Below are 22,336 nucleotides of genomic sequence, written 5' to 3'. Positions count from 1 at the left end.
CATGGTATTTTATCAAAGTGATAGAAAAGTAGGACAGAAGTTGATGTCAGGGAGTGGCCTATTGCTGTACAGTCTTGACCATGCTGGTTTGGGGAGGAATGTGGAAGACTTTGGACTAAGAAAGTCGTTGCATGTGGTTTAATAGGCCATCCTGCTAGGAGATTGGATGACAACAGTGATGAGAGCAATATGGACTGTGGACACTTAGCTCAAGAGGTTTCAGAGGGGGACATATTAACAACTGGACTATAAAGCAATCTTGTGATATTGTGGCAAAGACTGTTCTGGACTTGCTTTATTTATCAGGCTGGCCTCAAACTCACAGAGATCTGTCTGCTTCTACCTTTCTGAGTCCTGGGATTATAGACATGCACCACTATGCCCAGCTTGACAGAGGAGATTTTCAGGTAGCCTGCTACTGACTTTGTGGCTTAGTTATATTAGTGATTATGCTAAGCAAATCTATAATTTAAAAAAATCAAGAAGAAGTACAAAGGGTACAGTTTGAGGAGAAATGGGCACCATGGAATGTAATATTGGAGCCAAGACTTGTGTTGACACAAGGGAAGACCATGTTCTAAAAGTAATGAAGGAAGTGGTGTCCTCACTGTGCCTCTATTTCTCCTTTCTGGAATGGTAATATATATTCTGTGTCATTGTATGTCGAAAATATAGAGTTTGCCTTTTGATTTTACAAGAGTTTATAGCTAAGATATTGCCTTGAATTGCAAAAGAGACTGGACTTTTAAACTGTGTTGTGGCTGTGAAAGACTATGGAGACTTTCAAATCTGAACTAAATGCATTTTGCATTATGATATGGTCACAAGCCTATGGGGACCAGGGACTAGAATGTGATGCTTTGAATGAGACTGGCTCTCATGGGCTCAAATATTTTGGTGCTTGGTCTCTAGTTGGTGGAATTGTTTGGGAAGGATTAGGAGGTATGGCCTTGTTGGAGGGGGTGTGTCAGTGGGAGTAGGTTTTGAGGTTTCAAAAACTCATGCTATTCCCACTTAGCCTTCTGTGCGTCATTCCTGCTTGACTGCTGTCATGTTCCCCATCCTCTGAAAATGTAAGTCCCCAGTAAACTTTCTCATATATATTGCCTTGGTCATGGTGTTTTATCACAGCATAGAAAAGAAACTGGAACAGGATGTGAAGCTCCCTTCTGGCGTCCTGCAGCACTGAGCACACATGGCCCACAGACACACATGCAGACAAAATTTCCATACACACAAAACATGAATTAATTAGTTAATTAGTTAAGCTTATTAATTGATGTTAGTGGCAGTTTTTTAAACTTATTTTTTATTAACTATTCACTTTATGTCTCAGTCATAGCTCCCTTCCTCCTTTCCTTCTTCTGCTCCCCGCCCTCCCTGTTTTCCCACTCCCCTCCCCTACTCCTCAGAAAAGGGGAGCCCCCACTACCCACCCACCCCAGCACATCAAGTCGAATCAGGACTGAGCACATTCTCTTCCCCTGTGGCCTGGTGAGGTAGCCCTGCCAGGGGAAAGTGATCAAAAACCAGGCAATAGAGTCCAGGTCAGAGTCAGCCCACATTCCCCTTGATAGGGGACATATATGAAGACTGAGCTGCCCATTGGCTACATCTGTGTAGGGGGGCCTAGGTCCAGTAGTGGTCATGGAGACTGACACAACTCCTAGTGGAAGGAGGGGAACACCAACCCACCCGCAAAAACTCTGACCCAAAACTTATCCTGCCTAAAAGATATGCAGGGACAAATATAAAGCAGAGATTGGGAAATGTCCAGTCAATGCCTGGCCCAACCCGAGACCCACCCCATGGGAGACAGTCAGCCCCTGACTCTGCTATGCTTACAGATCAGAGCCTAGCATAGCTGTCTTCTGAGAGGCTTCATCCAGCAGGTGATGGAAATAGATGCGAAGACCCCCAGCCAAATATTATGGGGGGGTGGGGGGAGGAAGGCAGGGAGCTTTCCAGTGGTAGTTTAAAAACGTGTGTAGTAGTTTCTTTCTTAACTCAGCTAGCTTCCAAAATAATTGAGACTGGACTATGTTATTTATTTAACAAGCTTTAAAGCACAATACTGAGGAGTTATTACTCTTATTTTTAACCTTCTAAGCTAATCTGACTCCCTCTTTGCCAAAATCCCCAAGATTCTTCCACTTTATGGTTTTCTCTGCTCCAGTTGCTCTCTCCTTGTATCCCCTGGACCTCTGCCCCTGGCTGAATCCTCATTCCTCCCCCTCCCCCCTCCCCTTTTCCCTAGGCTGGCAGGAAGTCCAGCCCTATTCTCTCCCCTGCCCAGTGATTGGCTATAAGCTGCCTTATTGACATATCAGGGGAGAGTTTGGGAGCAAAGTTTAGATCAAATATTCTGAGAACAAGGGTTGAAACAAGATGGGGGTAGGGGTGATGGACACAGAAATCAGCATTTGAATCTTTACACAGTGCACAATAACATTATACATACAAATTGCCTTTAAATATACATCTGGATAAACTGATTTCATTCTACAAACCTGACATCTTGCCTCATCCTGGGCCTAAGCAATCCATATTTCCTAAAAAGGGGCCCAGCAATCTCTAGGAAAGATACATCTTCTCCCTCAAAACCACTTCCTTTTTCTCACCTTTAACTCATACTATACTGCTTACCCCACACCCTCACAGATATCTCTGTGGCTCTGACTCCATTTCTATAAATTGGTTCTCAAGGTTTATTTCCTATTTAAACTTGCAACCATGTCTACTCCCATGGACTCTTGGCCATCTCATAATACAAAATACACCCAGCACCTCTCTGAAAGCCCTCAGAATCTTTCACAGTACTAACATTGTTCAAAAGTTCAAAACCTCTTCTGAGACTCAAGTCAGTCTTTTAACTGTGAGTTTTCATTGTCTAGTAAAAAAAAAAAAATTCACATAACGAACATTCCCAATCCAAAAAAAGAAGAGGAACAAACATGACAAGGGAAAACTGGCCTAAAGCAAGACCCAAGCCACATCAGGCAAATGCTAATCTCTGGAGCTTCATGTGCAGCATCTGGGCCCATTGGTGGCACCATCTGGGCTCTAAAGAGCTTGGTTAGGCCTGCCACTCCACTTCTGCTGCCTGCATCATATGTAACTTTTCTCAAAATAGCTCCCCTCTGTGCTTTTCTCAGCAGATACCCCATTGACCTGACATTTTCAGTATCCTGAAGTTTCCACTAAAACTTACAATTTACCTTTATATCTTTGCTTAGTGGCCTCCCCTGCAGGAAGTCCAGCCCTGTTACATATCACCTGGTTCCAGGGGCTTTCTGAAAACGTTGGCACAAGTCTGCATGACCCATAACTGTTTCACTTTGCATGCCTTCAAAGTTAGCACCATGTGGCCAACACAGGCAGATCCTGCTACCAGCCCCCTTCTACCATAGTGACAGTGACCTCTTTGTGGCTTGGCTGGCCAAGAAAGACACTTTGCTGGCAGTTGTTTTGTGATCTTTCTGTACTGCCTTCCAGTTTTCTACTTGTTGTATTGTTCAGTTGTTATTTATTAGAGACACTTGTCTTTGACTGTACTTCTTAATAGTGTTTTGCCTTGGGGAAAAAAATTCTATTTTCAAGCAGTTTTATTTTGTTTTGCTTTATGAAATGGGATGTCACATATCCTAGGCTATCTTTCTAACTTGCTATGTAGCTAAATTTGACTTTAAACTTCTGATCCTGCTGCCTCCACTTTTCGTGTGATAGGGTTATTGTTGCATGCCACCACACCCATTTCATGTAGTCTTGGGGATGAAGCCAGGATTTCACACATGTTAAAGAGGCTTTTTAACTAACCACAGAGCCAACCATTTGTTTTTAAATGAAAAAACAATAGCACCAGTCAAAGGCTCTTCTTGTGGAGCTGGAGAAATGGCTCAGTGGCCTGCAGAGGACCAGGTTGCATTTCCAGCACTCACGTCTAGTGACTAACAAGTGTCTGTGAGTCTAGTTCCAGAGGATCCAGGCTCCTCTTCTGGATCTACAGGCAAATTCAGGCACATATACACAGTAAAAAATAAATTCTTTTTAAAAATGATTACTCTTTACCAAAGAATTTACACATATGAAGTTTTGAGAAGAGTCACTGTATAATAATGTTCATCAACAATACACATATCTATCACGATTATCCTATAAGTTAGGTGAAGATAGTCTACTCTAGTATGAATGGTAAAAAAAAATATACTTTGATAAATTTTAGTTTTATTTTTAAGATACTATCGCTTTCTCCTGACTCCTAAAGTATCCATTAGAGACAGGCTTTAGCCATTCAGAGGCCATTTTAAATCTTGTGCCTATTTTAAGTTCTAAAGAAACATATGGACAGGCATGGTGACACATACCTTTAGTCCCAGCACTCAGGGGGGAGGTGGCTCTCCTTGAGTTCAAGGCCAGCCAAATCTACGAAGCAAGTCCAGGAAAGGAAGGGCTCTGTTACACACAGAAACTGTGTTGAAAAATTGAGAGAGAGAGAGAGAGAGAGAGAGAGAGAGAGAGAGAGAGAGAGGTAAAATTATCATTTCATTGAAAATATATTAAGTTCCTATGTCAAACAAATTTCAGGTGATTTTGAAATGCATATGATTTGATGGCAATTTAACTCTCAGTAATATTTTCTCTTAACTTTATTACAAATATGTGTCTTGATTAAAAGCCAATTCAACTTCTGTTTCATTATCACAATTAAATCACCCTAGGTAGTCACTTTTAAAAAATTAAATATGCTTGTATTCATTCAACTAAACTTTAAGTGTATAGCCACTTAACTAAACTAGGCATGTCACAAAAACTTTGACTCTTTTTCTAGTACTGGAAAAATGTTTAGACAACAATAGATATTTTTAAGGCAATGTATTGAACACATTAATATTTCTTCCAACAAAATAAATAGATAAATAAATAAATATGGATCTCTTTCTGAAAGATATTACAAGTATTTTGGTTGCAGTGTCTAATTTTTCACCTGTGACATGAAACTAATTTCCATAATGCTTGGCATCTAAACAGCCGTGACTGCACCTGTTGCTGGGCTAGCCTTTTAGGGAGTGGTTGAGCCATGGGAAAGACCCAAACCATTTGGTGATGGGAGGGGAAGCCCCAGCTGAAGAAAGGGAAAGCGCTTTTGGAACGTTTCAGTTACTGTTCCTACAAATGTATTGTGAGCAGTCATTTACTTCCTTGGCTCTCAACTTGTCGTGCCCCTTCAATCAGTCCCCTTTCCCTAAGCATTATAAGGACATCTTGCTAGGTCACAACTGACGAGAAAATGCCAGCAGTCACGAATGTATTTTATGCCACCTTGTAATTGTGCTAGACAGTGGTGATCTGCTGAGTGGTGTCTGCATCTTTAGTCTGTGAGCCTTTTACATTACCTGTCTCTCCAACTACTTGGGAGTGTTTGTATCCTTTTGTTCTTCACTGTTTGGTTCTGTCTTCACTCCACATTATATATATTCTCCTTTCCCTTTCATCCCTCCAAACTCTTCCATGTACCTCTCCTAGCTCTCTTTCAGATTCATTGCCTTTTTCCATTAATTGTTGTTACATGCATATATGTATGTGCATATATGTATGTATGCATATATATACACACATACACATATTTCAAATTTTTCAAAGTATAACCTGGCCAGTCCGTATGATGTTATTTGTACATACATATCAGGGCTGAGATAACTAATTGGTGTGCTCTTTGTTGCAGAAGACTAATTCACTCTCAGCATCCCTTAGTTACCTGTAGCTCGTTGTTAGAGATGAAGCTACATGAGCTTTTCCCCATCCCCTTTGGCACGTTCTGCTTATGTTTAGCAAGTCATGTTGGTGAGACTTTATGAGATACAAGGAATTACTACTCCAATCTTTTTTAATTTCTAAAGAGTTCTTTTCTGTCCCACTATGTGGTCTATTTTTTAAAAAATGTTCCATGTGTCACTTGTTAGGATTTCTGTTCTTTGGTGTCTGGCTGAGATATTTTATAGCTATCTGTTCCATCAATTTGATGTACAATGACAATTAATTCTTATATTTTTCTCTGTTTGTTTATTTATTTATATTTGGTCCAAGAGACTATCTACTTGAGAAAAGGAATGTTGGTAAGATTAATAGTATCAGCTATTATTAATGAATTGGTCTTAATTTTTTTCTTTAAATCCAGTAGTAAACAAAATTTTTTAAATGAAATTGGACGCACCGAAGTTTAGAACATATATGTTTAAGGTGCTAATGTCTTCTCAGTTAACGAAATATCCCTCTATCTCTTCTGACTACCTTCTCTTGGAAATCTCTTTTGTCGGATATCGCAAGAGCGATGTCTGCTTGCTTCCTGGTTCCATTTCACTTGAGTACTTGGTAGGGAGCATAACCAAGAGAAGCAGTTGTGCCTCAATAGTACTGTGTTTCCTCCAGTGTGAGTTTCTGGGTTTCCAGGCTGCTAGTCAGCTCACGTTAAAAACATCAGGTTATAGCATCGCTATCCTCTGAGAGGCCTCGTGCAGCACCGGAGTCTAAGCCAAACACTGGGCAGAACACAGAGAGCCTTGCGTAAGCGTGGAAGGAAGCATAGAAGCACCCGGAGGGAACAGGAGCTCCACAAGAAGACCCACAGAGCCCACTGACCTGGGCCCAGGGGTCTTTTGGAGACTGATGCACCAAACAAGAACCATGCATGAACTGGACGTAGGCTCCTCTATACATATATACCCAACAGGCAGCTCAGGCTTCATGTGCGTCCCCTAGCAAGGGGAGCAGGGGCAATCTCCGACAAGGACTTTCTTGCATGTCTTTCGATCACTTCCCCCTGGTGGGGCTGCCTTGCCAGGCCATAGAAGTAGAGGATGTGCTCAGTCCTGATGTGACTTGACATGCTGGGATGGGTAGGTGTGTGAGGCATCTCCTTTTCTGAGCGGCGGGGGAGGGAGAAGGGTGGGGCAGGGAGGAGGTGAGAGAGGGGCCTATGATTTGGATGTAAAGCAAACAGCAGTGAACCAACCTCCCACGAGTGGTCGGGGTGGTATTTGTGGATGGGGCAGGGAGGGAGTTTTAGGTGGGGTAGAGGTTTTGTTTTAAGGGCTAGTGACGATGTTCTGATATTTATTTCCTGCTACTGACATTTGAGTCTGAATGAAATGCCTGATGATGTTTCTGATGATGTCGATATTGTAAAGTGATAGATTCATAAAGCAATGATCAAATCTTCATTTCTTTCTGTGCGTATTTCTAAGAAATAGGGCCAACTATTTTATGTAAATACCAAGAGCAAACTACCTGGTACTAAACCCCCAGCCCAGTACATTCTCCCTGCCCTCCTTCTTTTCCTCCTGTCCCGGAACTCTTTGCCACTGTGTGATCCAGCCTTGGCTCTGGCTGTGGTCAACGGACCCCAGTGAGGGGTTTCCTGCCCTTAGGCTTCGTTTCTTGGTCTTTTTTCTACTCTGTTGCCAGCGTTTGCTGATTTCTAGTGTATACTCTGTAGTCTCTCTCAGTCGGTGTTTGATTCCATTCCATGGAAATAAAAAGTATGATGTACATACTGCATGAGAATTGTCTTGAAAGTTAAGGCTTCCCCCTTTACTATAATATAAATAAAAACCTATTTTATCCTTAAAACAAATGAATAAATAAATAAAACATAAGAAAAAACTCAGGCTTACCCCTTCACCTCCACACACCACACCTTACAGGATACAGTATTGCAGAATACCAGCCTCTATAATCAAAAGTTAGTTCCGTAGAATAAATGTCTTTGAAAACATATACTTTATATACATACACATATACATATACACATATTTACTCTGTTGAATCTCTTTCCGCAGAGAGCTCTGATTACAAATCCCTTTGTGTTACAATAAATTGTAACTGTTCGGCCTAGGAAGCCAAAAACTGACACAAAGTTACTGAATTGTATTTTTAAAGTTGCAAGCACTACTCTGGGCAGAATCTAAACTGCTACATTTTTACTCATAAACTAAAATAAACTACTCTAATCCTCATAATCTACATACATCCCAAGCACTTGCCTAGTCGGCTTCTCTCCTCCAACTCGCCATCAACTGTCAACTGTTAACTGTCACCCCCTCCACTTCAACTGTCCTCTCTCAGCTCCTTCCTGCCCTTCTGCCCAGCTGATTGGCTAAACAGCGCTTTATTGACAGTTGTTACATCCACTGAAGACATTGCTCCATGGTATTTATTGCAGTTTTCCCTGATCTAAATCACATTTTTGCTTTTAGATGTCTCCTCCTGATGACTTCTTTGTGAAAAAATACTTAAGGAAACTAATGTAAAGGAGAAAGACTGATTTTGGCTCACAGGTTAGAAGCCCCAGTCTGTAGTCCCCTTGTGCACATCCATCTGAGGCTGAGACAGAGCCAAATGTCATGGTAGAAGAACACAGCAGAGCCAAGCTGCTTATGGCAGCTGGAAAAAAAAACCTGCAAGGAACCTAGGATAAAATATAGCCTTGAAAATCACACTGCCAGGAACTGGTTTCCTCCAGCTACTCTCCTGTGGTCTATTGGACTGATAGTTACCCCTGAATACTGCTCCATGGGCAGAAGCCTTTGACATATGAGACTTTGGAGGACATGCCAGATCGACAGTGTCACACCTCAACTCCATCTTAACTCTTAACTGAACTTCATGGACTGTTTTCTTTGTCTGTACACTAACTCCATTCCCACTTTATTTCCTATCTCAACTAGTGACATTTCTATACACAAGTAGAACTCTCTAAGCTGTTGTATCCATCCTTATTTTTTCACTATTTCTTTACATTGTTTTTTCTTTACCATGCAACACAATGGGCTTCATATGGCATTTTCTTCTGTGTGTTGGATTAATGGTACCTGGCTTGAATTTTTCCTCTCATTACCCTCTCCTATACCCTCATCCCCTATTCATATAATATGTATTCCATTAACTTCTGTCCAGCCTGCCTTAAACCACCTTCATGGCTTCTCACAATCCCTCTTCTAATTCTATGACTCACAGGCACACACACAAATAGAATTTTGAATAGAAATTGGACACTTAGGCTGCCTGTATTTCCTAGGTTATTGTGAATAGTGCATCAGTAAGCAAAGATGAGTAAATGTCTGTGATACGTCTACTTAGAGTCCTTCTGGTATATACATGAGTGGTGTAGCTGAGTCATATGGTAGTTCTATTTATGTCTTTTCAAGAAACCTCTGGACTAATTTCCATAATAGCTACATTGGTTTACATTTCCAACAACAGTGTGTGAAGAGCCTTCTTTCCCCACATCCTTACTAGCATTTGATGTCATTTACTTTCTTCTACAAAGCATTTATTTGTTAGTTTGATGTGTGTGTGTGTGTGTGTGTGTGTGTGTGTGTGTGTGTGCGTGTATCTAAAGATAAATGTGCGGAGTAAGGTTTTTCCTGTCTCCTTCCACCTTTGCCTTCTCTAAAAATGGACCATGTTCTAGACATAAGTTTTACCAAATGCAATAAAATAAAAATCTCTTATATCGTATCAGATCACAGTTCAATAAGACTAGAAACCAATAGCAATATAAATTGTAAGAACTATTCAAGCACACAGAGACACTGGAGTGGCTATATTAGCTTGTTTCGAACATCTGCTTCCTTGATAGATTGTTCTCCATTCATGACTCTCACTCTGTGGGTATCTTCATCAGAGCGGTGTGTTGCTTGGAGACAACAATTAGTAGATCTTGTTTTTTCAATGCAACCTCCCAGCCCATGTGTCCTTATTAGTGAAATGAGGCCATGAAGTTAGTGCACACTTAAAAATCTAGTGCTGGAACCTCATGAAAGCCTTCCTCAAATAAAAGGAAAGGAAGAATATGAAAGTACTGTATTATGTTATGAGGAGAGTGTGCTAATTTAATTATAACAAATGCCCACAGACTGAAGACCTCAAAGGAAGAGGAACTTTTCAGAGTTCTCAAGAATAGAAGCCTGAAGCCAAATCTTCAGTGGAAACTTGCTCTCTCCAAAAGCCCTGGCAAGAGCGCTTTCTTTCTTCCCCTAGTTTCCGGTGTTCTGTGAAGACCCAGTTAGTCCTGATCACTCCTGGCTTGTAGCTCACTCACTTGTTTCTGCCTCTTCCTACGCATGGACATGTTTCTGTAAATCTTTGCCTGTGTGTCTAAATTACCATCTTCTTGGGATGATGTATGTTCTATTAGGTACACTTCAACCTAGTATGGTTTAATCCTAACTTAATTTTTGCAAGCAGCCTAGTTTTAAATAAGACTTTTTTCATGGGTTCCAGGTGGGTAAGAAGTTTTGGCAGACACTGTTCAATGTAGAGTGTAGTTACTTCAGAGTCATAGAGCAGGGGAAATGTTGCAAGGTACTAAGAAGTTGTTCCTTAAAATAGAAATGACTCTTTTCTTCCTGGATATTTGTTAGAAAAAGATTTAGAAAAAAAACTGCATTGAGAAAGACAGACATATTAATAAGTTATATAGAGATAAACACAGGCTCAGAAATAGATACATAAACAAATATGCTTTACATGTTATAAAAGCTAAGCATACTCTCAGTCAAAATTGAGTGTCAGAAGAAAAGATCCCCAGGTACCAAGGTATTTATCTAGCCGTAAAGGAGTCAGGCAATTGTTCTTTTGAGATAAGAGTTTAGACTGCATTTGCAGTTTGAGAAACTGATGACTACAGTTAATCCTACAATATTCAAAATGTTATCTGCCCCAGAGTTTTGTCTGGCTGTACTTTGTAGATATCAGTCACCTATTTCTCCAAAAATACTCTTTTCTTTGCCTCACAAAACAAACCATAAAAGAATTACTCACAATTAGAATGACTATAACGAACATGTTGGGACCCAAGTTGTGCTTGGTAATTTTCTTAAGGAAAATAATCATTTTAGACACACTGGGGTCCTGAAACCTATAATCTCATACTGCCTATGTACAAACATAGTTAAAAATACATTGAAAAAATACAAATCCCTATGTAGTTTTATTCCAGCTCAGGATAATATCTGTGATAGTGTATGTATTTCAAAGTTTTGGAACTGTTAGCATGCAGCTTCATGTTTGCCCCTAGCATTGTGAGATTGAGTGCAATCTTTGTAGGAATCCTCATGAGAGGGAACAGGACCTAAGTTTCCTAGTAGTAGCATGGCTGAGTTTCTGTGGGCACTGATTAGTTACTTAATTTTACATAAGCAACGATGAACACGTTTATGAAAACTAAATGTATTTGCCTTATACATTCATAGAGAAAGTATTCCTTTCTAACTTTTTATCTTACAGATTTTATCAACTTTTTACAATGAGGAAAATTTGATGTCAAGCTGGCTTTTAAACATTTATGTTTATAAATAGCTTCCAGCCTTGCCTTGGTCAAAGAAGCCTCTTCCCTGTCCCCGCCCTCCCCCCTGCCCCGCCCCCAGGGGGAAGCAGTTAAGGCGGAGTCTCATAGCTGGTCACAGTGCTGAGAAGAAATGAGAAGGGCAGCTGAGAACTTGCCCTTAAATGGGATTATTCTATCAACCCCTCTTAGGCTCAAGGAACAATGCTGAAGGAAAAGAGAAAAAAAATGTGAGAGCCATAAGATAATAAGAAATGCTATGGAACTCTTGTCTTGTAGATACAACATACCACTGCACCCGTGAGTTTACTGCAGCTGTGACTGCTAGTACAAAATCTGCATAAGGTTAGCCTTGCTACCATTGCAGCGTGGATGAAGCTTGAACTTCATGAGGCTCCACCCCTCGCTCAAGAGCTATTGGCAGCTAGTGGCTAATAGAGGAGGGGGTTGGGGTCATTTTCCTCAATACTGTACTCACTGATAACTTGCCCATGCTCTAGTAAATAATATCATCCACGATCATGCAAGCAACCATGATCAAGCTTAGCAGGTCATTTAGGAAAATCCATGAAAGTACGGGGGATCAGGGGGGCAGGGGACGTGGTGGAAAGAAGACGTTTTTAGTCTGTGGGAGAGGAACAAGAGAGGGTAATAGGGGACAGATATGCTCAAAATACATTCTAAACATGAATGACAGTATCAGAGAATAAATAAAACTACTTGAAGGGCTGGATAGATGGATTATTGGGAAACAGCTATCCAAGCCTAATGACCTAACTTTGTTTCCCAGAATGCACATTTAAAAAAAAAAACAAACCAGATGTTGGGGCTAGGGAGATGGTTCATGGGTTAAGAGCACTGGCTGCTCTTCCAGAGGATCTTGGTTCAATTCCTAGCATCCACATGGCAGCTCACAATTGTCTATAACTCCAACTCTAGGGGATCTGACACCCTTACACAGACATTCATGCAAGCAAAAACACCAATGTACATAACAAAATAAAAAGGCATTATCAAGATAGCCCAGTGAGGTGGTCTATAGATATGCAGATATATATATATATGTATGTATATATTCACTTCAGTTGCCTCAAAACCATGGTAGAAAGAGAGAAATGATTTTGAGAACTCACGCCGTGACCTACACTGCTGCACACATGCATATTCTCTTAGTAAAATACATAAATAAAAGTTTTGAAATAGTGACATAAAAATAGAATGCAATAAACACTACATTTACGATGAGAGAATGGACTATTTTAACATTGTTTTGTTAAATAATACATTTTAACACAATTTTAATACTATAAGATATATTTCTTGTGATAAAATACAGCATATATAAGATTGAAGTTCATAAGCATTAATATTTAGATTTGCGATGGATCATGGAGGTCACCATTTTTCAAACCAAGAAGTGGTTGCACAAAGCAATGCCCTAGGTTACCATGAGCCAAGAATAACTATGTTGTGGATTCCATCCTCCCAGCCCTCTTCCAAGCAGCTAACATGCATTTTTACATATTGACTCACTTAATTCTCAGAATCCAATTACTGTTCCATTCCTGTGAAGAGACACCATGACCCAGGCGTAAGAGGAAGCATTTCATTGGAGACTTACATGCATTTTCAGAGGATAAGTCCATGGCCATCACAGTGAGAAGCATGGCAGTAGGCAGACAGGTCTATCTCCAAAGCAGGAGTTGAGAGCTCACATCTGGTTCACAAACAGGAGGAAGAGAGAGATGAAAACCTCAAAGCCCATCCCTATGTTAATCCTACCAATCCATGAGCATGGGAAATCTTTCCATCTTCTGATGTCTTCTTCAGTTGCTTTCTTCAGAGACTTGAAGTTTTTTTCATACAGGTCTTTCACTTGTTTGGTTAGAGTTACACCAAGATACTTTGCTTTTTATGGCTATTGTAAAGGGTATTGTTTCCCTAATTTCTTTCTCAGCCCTTTCTCAGTCTTTTGCATACAGGAAGGCTACTGATTTTTTGAGTTAATTTTGTATCCAGACACTTTGCTGAAGGTGTTTATCAGCTGTAAGAGTTCCTTGGCTTTACCTTTGTACCTAGTGAGGGGCAGAGTTTTTGTTTATTGTGTCATCCATGCCCTGACTCTGTTCCTTGGGAATGGTAAAATAACTCTGTAGCAATGTGCCTCCCCCAAAGTAACTACGTTTTTATTAGATTTTACAACAGATACTTAATTTCTAAAAGTTTTGCTATCAACCATTAGTATTTTTTAATATAGGAAATGATTAGAAAGAAACTACTTTAACCCACTGTTTTGTTCTTTTAGGAATAACTTTATCTTCATAATTGCAGTCCTGCTTCAGAGGCGGTAGGTGGATGCCTCAACCAGAGCAAAAGAAACTCTTTTGTATCCTGACTACAACACTCAACCTATGGTGCTACCTGTCTGCTATTAGGAAGTTTAAGATTTTTAAAAATATATTTTGAGTGTTCATTCCTGCTCTGAACTGTTTAAGAGAATGAATTTATATACAAACTTGTGCTTCCTGATTTTAGGTAATCAGAATGGATTGACTGACATTAGTAAGCATCTTAGAAAAGGATTCACGAGAGATAATATACCTTTCCAAACTGTGAGATTTACATGAGTGAGAAGATAAAGAATACATTGATTTCAGAGAAGGAAGAGATCTCCATTACCTCAAGCAAGAATTCTAAAACTTAAACTGGGCTTTAAGCTCAGTGGGTTGAAGGGACAGTCCCTAGGTACAGCAAAAACAAACAAGGCAGGCATGTGGAGATCACCCAATTTAGTCAACAATATTTATCACGAAAAGATGCAAAGATAAATGAGGAGTACTCTTTATGCATCAAGAACTTAATCTGCCAAAAAGAAAGGACAATGAGACAACTACTATAACAGAATAGTTTCTGTGAATAGAATTTATATCATAACCTTTCCTTTAAAGGTTTCCTAAGCACAGACTGGAACCAGAAAGAGCCATGCTTAAAATTTAACTTTCCCTCCTCCTAAGTGTAGAGCCCTGTTTGGTTATGTTTTCATCAATGTTTCTACTGTATGTCCTGGATAGAACCATAAGCCTCCACCAGATTTCCCATTCCCACCATCTCAGGAAACACTTTGCTGCCATCATAATATGAAATTAATGGAGCCTGAGTTATCATTTTTTTTGCCGTAGGTCTTGTATTTTGCTGGTCCACAAATACCCAATGACAAGTGTTGGCCTCCCGTCCTTGCTGTCTGTTCGGTGGTGTTAGTGCCTTGCCTCATCACCTAAAAGCTCTCAACATTTCAGGGGTTAAAGATGTAATTGATGTCAGAACTGAGTTTCTGTGCTGGGCATAGTGACTCAAACCTGTGGTCCTTATGCTCAGAAGGCTGTGGTGGGAGATTTTCATGAGTTCAAGGCCAGCCTGGATTACAGAGGAAAACTGTGATCAAAACCAAAACAATAATGCTCTCAAAGACCAAAAATGGAAAACATCTGAGGTTTATTTTCAAATATTGAGTGAGAATGACACCAAGCTGTCTAGAAATCAGCAGCAGGGCCAGGTTGCAAATCAAAGATAAGAAAACTTGGGACCAGGAAAGTAATTAGTTGCATTTTTTTTTCGTTGTGACAAAACACCTGTGAGAAGCTATGTAAGAGAGGAAAGACTTCTTCAGGCTTCCATTTTCAGAAGTTTCAGACCATTGCTTCCTGGCTTTGTTGCCCCATGCCTATGGCATGACAGAAACATCATGGCAACAAGGCATTATGGTGGGAAGCGGCTTGTTTAGCTTCTCCAGCTAGGCCCTCCCTCATAGTTTCTCCCATCTCCTAGTAACGCCATTAAATTAAGAATCCATCATTGTATAGATAACAGCCCTTATGGCTCAGTCACCTTTCAATAACGCTATCATCTGGGAAAGCCTCTAAGAGATGGGCCTTTGCTTTGGGGCTGGGGTGGCACTTTATACCAGAACCATAACATCTGGAGTGAAAGGTTCATATGAGTCAAAGCTGAGAAGTATGTTTTAGCCATGTATTAGTTGGGATTTCCTGGAGTAACAACGTATAGAATGAATCAATCTCTCCCTCCCTCCCTCCTCCCCCGCCTCTCTCTCTCTCTCTCTCTCCCCGCACGCACACACACACACACACACACACACACACACCAGTTCAGCAAGGCAAAGGTATTTGCCACCAAGCTTGGCCACCTGAGTTTAACCTCTGGTACCCATAAGGTGGGAGGAGAGAAGGATCCTGCACATATTCGAGATATATATGTATATTCTAACATTATATATATATATATGGTCCAGTTAATATATCTATCCTTTGGGGACTGGAGAGATGGCTCAGAGGCTAAGAGGGCTGACTGTTTTGCTGTTCTTCCAAAGGTCCTGAGTTCAATTCCCAGCAACCACATGGTGGCTCACAACCATCTATAATGTGATCTGGTGCCCTCTTCTGTCATGCAGGCATACATGCAGGCAAAGTGCAGTATACATAATAAATAAATAAATCTTTAATATATATATATTCTCTATATATTCTAACATATATATCTATATCAATATCTGTATATATGGTCCAGTTAATCCAACAATGGCTGTCTACGAATGGAGAGTTCAAGAGTTCAGAAGTTGCTCAGTCGACAAGGCTAGACTTCAGAACATGCTGGACTCCTGAAGAAGTAGACTCTAGTGCCAGCACAGCTTGCAAGGTGAGAGCAAGCAGACGAAGAGCAAAACCTCCTTATTCCATGTCCTTATATGGGTTTCTGGCAGAAGGTGTGGCCCTGATTAAAAGGCATGCTTTTCAGCCTCAAAATCAGGGATTAAAGGTGTGTCTTTTCTCAGCTCAAAAGATCTGGATTAAAGGCGTGTTTTTCTACCTCAGAGAGCCAGATTAGAAGTGGATCTTTGTACCTCAAATTAAGCAAAAATTCCTCACAGGTATGCCCTCCTTTGTGGATTTCAGTTAATTCCAGATGTTGTCAAGTTGATAAGGAAGAGCAGCCATCACAAGCCCAGCTCTTTCTTCATACATGTGTGTACATACATGTGTTTGTGTGAAGACAAGGTTCTGTGCTGTAGTCATTTGTTTAAGTAAAATCAGTGAGATGGTCCAGCAAGGCAAAGGTACTTGCTACCAAGCCTGGCCACCCGAGTTTGACCCCTGGTACCCATAAGGACAGAAGGACTCCTGCACTTTGTTCTTTGACTTTCATGGGTTCTCTACGGCACACATGCCTCGCCTCCCCCATGTATACCCATTAGATAATATATAAATAAATAAGATATTTAAATATTTAATTGAAAAACTTAAGAGTCGTAAGTGTTTCTAACAGCTAAGGGGGTGTTTAATAACACTCTAACAGTTTAGTTTTCTCAGCTCTTCCTAACTGGACACCCCGCATCCTGTCTTTCCAGCAGATTGTTAAAAAGAAAGAAGACTGTGGAGGTAGCAAGCAGTCTAGTGTGGAGGGATAGAGTCTGCTTCTTGACATGGTGGTGTGGACCTCACTGAAAAGTGTGCCTAGAGGCAACAGTGGAGCAGATGCCTGAAAGAATCAGAGGAATGAGCCTTGAAGGCATCCAGTGAGGAGACAAAGCCGAGACCCTAGGCAGGAGGACTGCACACTTTTGAGGGAAGGCAAGCACTTTCTATAGACATGGGGGAGCAGGGGAGAAGGGGGTGTGGTAAGGGATGAGGCAAGAGAGGTGAGGGGAAGCTTGCAGAGCATGCAAGGCCTTAGGCTACAGCGGAGATTTTGCACATTCGTGTCCTGGCTTCAGGAGCAAAACTCCTGGTAAACGTCAAGGAGCCCAAAACCAAAATGCCACAATACCCTCTTAGCCAACCAAGGAGAGTGGTTTCTACCCTGAGTCATTTTTTGAGTGCAGACGATTCTATCAGGTTTCCAACATTTTGGTTTTGAGAAAGGAAGAGTTGCTGGTGACCTGACATGGGCTGTGGTTGCCAGAGTTCTTAGAACAGCAAGACAAATTCTCAGGTTTCTGTCTTTCACCCCTCTAAAGTGTTTGGCAGAAAAATTTCAGAAAAGAACGCTGGTATTTTTCTAAGCCTGTGGTACACTATTGATACTTTTCAAGTGTCAGAGGGCCTGTTCTGTTAGCTGTTTAATCACATATGCAACAAACACCTACTTTGTAGCTGTGATGTCCCTGGGATCATGGAAAGTCCTGACAACACAGAGACATGTAAGGGACTGCTTCCATGTCACAGTCAAGGGAACCAGTTTTAGAAATAGGTATAGCATGGTATAGCCTGGTATGTAGTCCATAGAGGGGCAAACAGATGGCAGATGGTGACGGTGGGAACGCAGTGCTGTTTCTGTCTGAGGAATCGGAGCAAGAATTCATGTTTCACCATCAGCTCCACAAGGAAGGGAGACTGTTTATCTTCTCTCCGGGATCTAGTACAGAAATACAGCAAAATTTTTACTGAGCAATTTATTGGATGAATGAACAAGACGTTGCGGAGCATGAAATGGGCGTAAGACTTGTTTGGGAGGCTGGTCACACTACTGGCAAATGGAAAGGCATGTACAAACTGGATGACAATGTGGAGCTGTGTAGATCTTTAGTAACAGTAAGACTTCCACTCAGATTTGCTGAAACACCTATTATTTTTTTCTTTTAACACAGAAATGTCTTTGTTTTCCAAGTTCCTTTAACTAGCATGTTTACAAGCAAGAACAACTCTAAAATCAGCACAGATAGCATTGTCAGCACAATACAAAGATCAGTTCGCTTGGGTAAACTCGGTAGGAAAAAGAAAATTACAGATTTTGCCACACAGCAAAATGGAGTATCTTTTTCATTCATTGTTACACTTCAGCCTTCATCAGGTATAACAAACTCGGGAAGTGATTTCTACTGAATGACAAAAGAAACGGGACAAAAATTCATTTAAAGCTAGTTCACACCAGCTCTGCGGCATGTACGATTAACAGCTAAGATCAAGTCACAAAACATTATTTTGAGGAGAAAGGGTTTAGTGAACCCTAGAAATTGGGTTTGATTTATGCCAGCAAATCTGCCTTTTCACTGCTTGTGATTTCTAAGGAAGAAAGCCACAGTTCTTACCAAATGGTTTCTAAGGAAACTCCTTACCCCACAGCCTCTGAAAACAATTTGGTTGTTAATGAGAGCTCCTTCTCACGGTGGGAAAGTGTTGACTAAAAGAAAAGGCTCCTCGTCTGGGCAGGCAGTCTGTGGAAATGTTAACTGTTCTACAGTCACCTTTATGAAATTTCTACTCAGAGAAAATGTTTTTAGGTCCCGTTTCGTGGTTGTTCTTACTCGTAAGTATCCTTTTCTAAGGAAGCCATGACCACAGAAGCACATCCCCACTGACAAACGAGCTCACAAATGCATCTAAACAGGCTGCATTCCAGACTTTGGCCACTCCACTGAGTTGGTTTTGGAATCCAGCATTGTACGATTACATATTGGTATTAGATATAAGCATTGAACTTTTTGCGTAAAAATATATCTAAAAATATTAGACAGCATTACTTGTCTCTGTGTTTTTAAAATGTATTCTAAAGTGTCCAATAAGCTATCTTTATTTTGCTTCAAACTCTTTGCCCCAAATTTATTGCGGTTTTAACTACAATTCTTTTATAATAATGTCAAGATGCCTTTACACATACAATAAAACAGCCCTGAAGTTAAAAGACAGATGCTAGTTACCCTTAATTCTTACTGAAGTCAGATTTCAAAAGTCCCCATCTGCATTTTTTTGATAACCATTAGATAATGAGAGTAAAAGAAATTCATTCACAAATTTCAGTAGATTTTTCTTTCTCATTTCAAACCTTATTCAGAAACATGAATGAATAAATACTAGGAGCCAAAAAAAAAATGACCATTACAAATTCAGAAGAAAAAGTTTAGAAATCTTTCTTGCCCTGGGAGTGCTGTCCATTTTCAAGTCTTTGTAAAATATAACAGTCAGTTGTTGAGCAACTTGGAAACTTCTCAGGGCACCGCTCTGTCCATAGTGGCCATCAGTCCATCTGTCCCCAAATATGTTTTCTGCTTTAAACTTTGTGCAAAGGAGAGCTGCCAAGCTTCTTCTTGTCCTTGCTTGTTCTCCTCATCTGACCCTACCTCCTTTCTCTTTCTCTGCTGGTCTTTGAACGTCCTCCACTGTGGACAGCTGCTTTCATTTGTAGCTGCTTTGGGTTGGGGAAAGTTCTGCCAATGAAAACAAGGAAAAGAAGGAAAGGGTTGCACATGCTTTGCATGTGTGGCAGCTCCCCGGCTGTCCGCTCTTGGGTCTTCCTGTCCTTTGGCTAGGAAGCTAGGAACGGATCTGCTACTGGAGATTAGTCCTGAGAGGCTTTTGCCCCTCACCTTACAATCAACATCTTCAAAACCCATTTGTTTTGAATGAGAATATGTATTTATTTTGATCCGACATATGTTATTGCCAACATTTTATACTTTACAGGAGTAGTTTTTGTTTTTTGTTTTTTTTTTTTTCAGAAAGGTTCTCACTATGTAACCCAGGCTATCCTAAAACTTGTAATAACCCCACCTCTGCCTCATCATTGCTGGGGTTACAAGGACACCACCACCACACCTGATGACAATAATAATTTAGATGATATTTTTATTAGGATGTTAGAGAGGGAGGGAATCTGCCCCTTTCTCCATCATTCCTTAGAGGACACAAAATCAGAGGCCGGGAGGTTCTCTCTCTAGTCAGTGTTACACTGTAAATATGTATGTATGTGAAAATAATTCATAAATACTAGTTCATGAAAAGAATGAAGAAAACATTTTTCCGGAATCAAAATATCAGCAAAGACAATATTTTATAGCTGCCATTGTCATTCTGCATTGCTTGCAGGCAGGCTGGGGTTGAGGAAGATCTGTTTAGAGCGGATCTTAATTTTGCCTCCATGGAGAACACACTGGCAGAGGCTGACTGAGTCTGCTGTCTGAACGATGGGCCCACAGCAGAAACGGACTCTCTCCCTAGGCACACTGGATTTCCTTCTTCTTTCTCCTTCCTTGTCCCACACTCCCTACCACAGGGTTGCTCCCCAGATAAAATGACAATCTAAGGAGGTAATTCTGTGTCAGACAAGAGGGATGCTGATCCTTGCTTATGGTACCCAGTCTACATCTCACACTGATACATCCAGTTCTGCCTAAACAAATGGTCCAAGTCAATAATTCCTCTTGTATAAATATATTAATTCTGTTAGAAGAGCTGAACAATTAAGAGACTAAACCACCTCAGATCTATGTACAAATCCACAGGGAGCTGGTTGTAGGGGCACATGCCGGTGTTAGGGTTTGCTGAAGGACGTGAAGGCAGGAGGATCATGAGTTCGAGGCTAGCCTGGGCTACACATTTGGGCTGGGGAGATGGCTTGGTGGTTAAGAGAACTAGCTGCACTCCCAGAAGACCCAGGTCCAATTCCCAGCATCCACAGGGCAGCTCACAACTGTCTGTAACAAATCCACAAGGAAAGAAGAAAAGACACCAGGCCAGCAAGATGGTTGAGTGGGTACAGGGTCTCGCTGCCAAACCTGAAGACTTGAGTTTCATCTCCATGACCCACACAGTGAAAGGAGAAAACAGACTCCTGTAAATAGGCCTCTGATTTCAACATGCACACTATGACACAAGCATATGTGTGCAAACACACACACACACAATCACCAGTGGTCAAAATGTTACCACTGTTTACTGAGTCAGAGTCCATGTATAGATGATCAAATTGTCTCATCCTACAGAAGTTTTTTAATGAGATAAATTGAATTCAGTGTCCTAACAAACTGAGAACTGTGTGCGAGGCTGTCCAGTAACACTGAATGCAAAGAGCTCTCTTGCCCACGGAAGATCTATAGACGTGACTAGTGACAACCTCTGTGATTGAGGAGGTTTGAAAGAGCCAGGTGGGTGGGCAGTGCTGCTTTCTTGCATAACAGACCTCCAGTGAGGCTTTGTTCACTGGCAAACCTCAATTTTTGATGGTCAAGAAGTCAGGAGAGCTCCCCTCCAGGGAGTCCTGGTCTAGTTGAGGGGAGAGACATGCATGAGAGAAATTGCAATTTTACAGAAAAGAGCTAGTAATGTTCTTTGCAAAACAGTTTTTGAAATTTATAAATATCGCCAAATACGTGGTGACACAGGTAAAGTGCTAGCAGGTCCAAGGTTTCTGTGACAGAGAATAGGAGAAGAATGAGGGTGAATGTGACCAATATCTTATGTGTGTTTGTGGAATTGTGCAGGGAAAGCCATTAGTCTGTACAGGTAGCACGTGGTAGCCAAGTATTTTAAGCAATGTTAAGACCTTCTGTCTCATTATTGATTTTTCTTTTCTTATTTCAGTCACCTCACATCAGACACTGGGTGCAAATGTAGCCTGCCCAGATTTCTCTGTTTATACGGTATCATTACTAGCAAATGCCAGTTTGCTTTCCAGGTAAAATATAATGTCTGCTCTACACACCATCTTCATACCTACTCTTGCCCACTTTCTAAAGATTACTTGCATTGATGATGACTGTAAGCTGGAAGGTGGTGGCTTTCTGTTCCCTGTCCTCATTTTCATCCCAGCTGCTTTGCTCTTTCAGAAGTATGTACTGAGTGAAGTGAAACTTGCTCTTCTCTGATGCTTAGCAGAAGTGTGGTTAAGGGAGCTCTGCTCTGAACGGGTCCCTGCTCGGCTCTGTTGTCATTTGGGGTTGGGTAATTCTCCCTTCTGGGAGGCCCTCTGTGCTTTGTGCAATATGGGTCAGCATCCTCGGTTTCGGTCTACTAGGTGAGAGCAACCTCATAGGTGTGGCAACCAAAAACGTCCCCACACACTGCCACATATACCCGGAGTAAGATCATCCCAAATTGATCACTGACTTTAAGCTAATGACACCACACAATGTAACTAGAGTGTGGTCTCCTGATGGAGGTGTATCTTGAGTTTGTCCTGCTCTTTAATGTACTCAGTGCATGTGTG

The 22,336-nt window shown here is 41.0% G+C and overlaps 1 protein-coding gene and 1 long non-coding RNA gene across 4 annotated transcripts in view; one reads left to right on the top strand and one right to left on the bottom strand.

The window, feature by feature from the left end:
- The window catches only part of DPH5 (diphthamide biosynthesis 5), a 41,275-nt gene extending 33,147 nt beyond the window's left edge, over positions 1–8,128 (bottom strand). Inside the window, exons 1-2 of the mRNA XM_084757372.1 lie at positions 8,040–8,128; positions 4,365–4,468 (exon numbers count right to left, since the gene is read on the bottom strand). The gene's annotated coding sequence lies outside the window, so the exon portion shown is untranslated. The remainder of the gene's footprint in view (positions 1–4,364; positions 4,469–8,039) is intronic.
- LOC311583617 overlaps positions 1–22,336 on the top strand; it is a 50,141-nt gene that overhangs the window by 5,149 nt on the left and 22,656 nt on the right. The window lies entirely within an intron of this gene.

The sequence above is a fragment of the Acomys minous genome (assembly GCF_964271855.1).
Source record: "Acomys minous genome assembly, chromosome: 14".
Lineage (NCBI taxonomy): Eukaryota > Metazoa > Chordata > Mammalia > Rodentia > Muridae > Acomys > Acomys minous.
The sequence above is the reverse complement of the archived record's forward strand: the minus strand, read 5'-3'. Positions and strand labels throughout refer to the sequence as shown.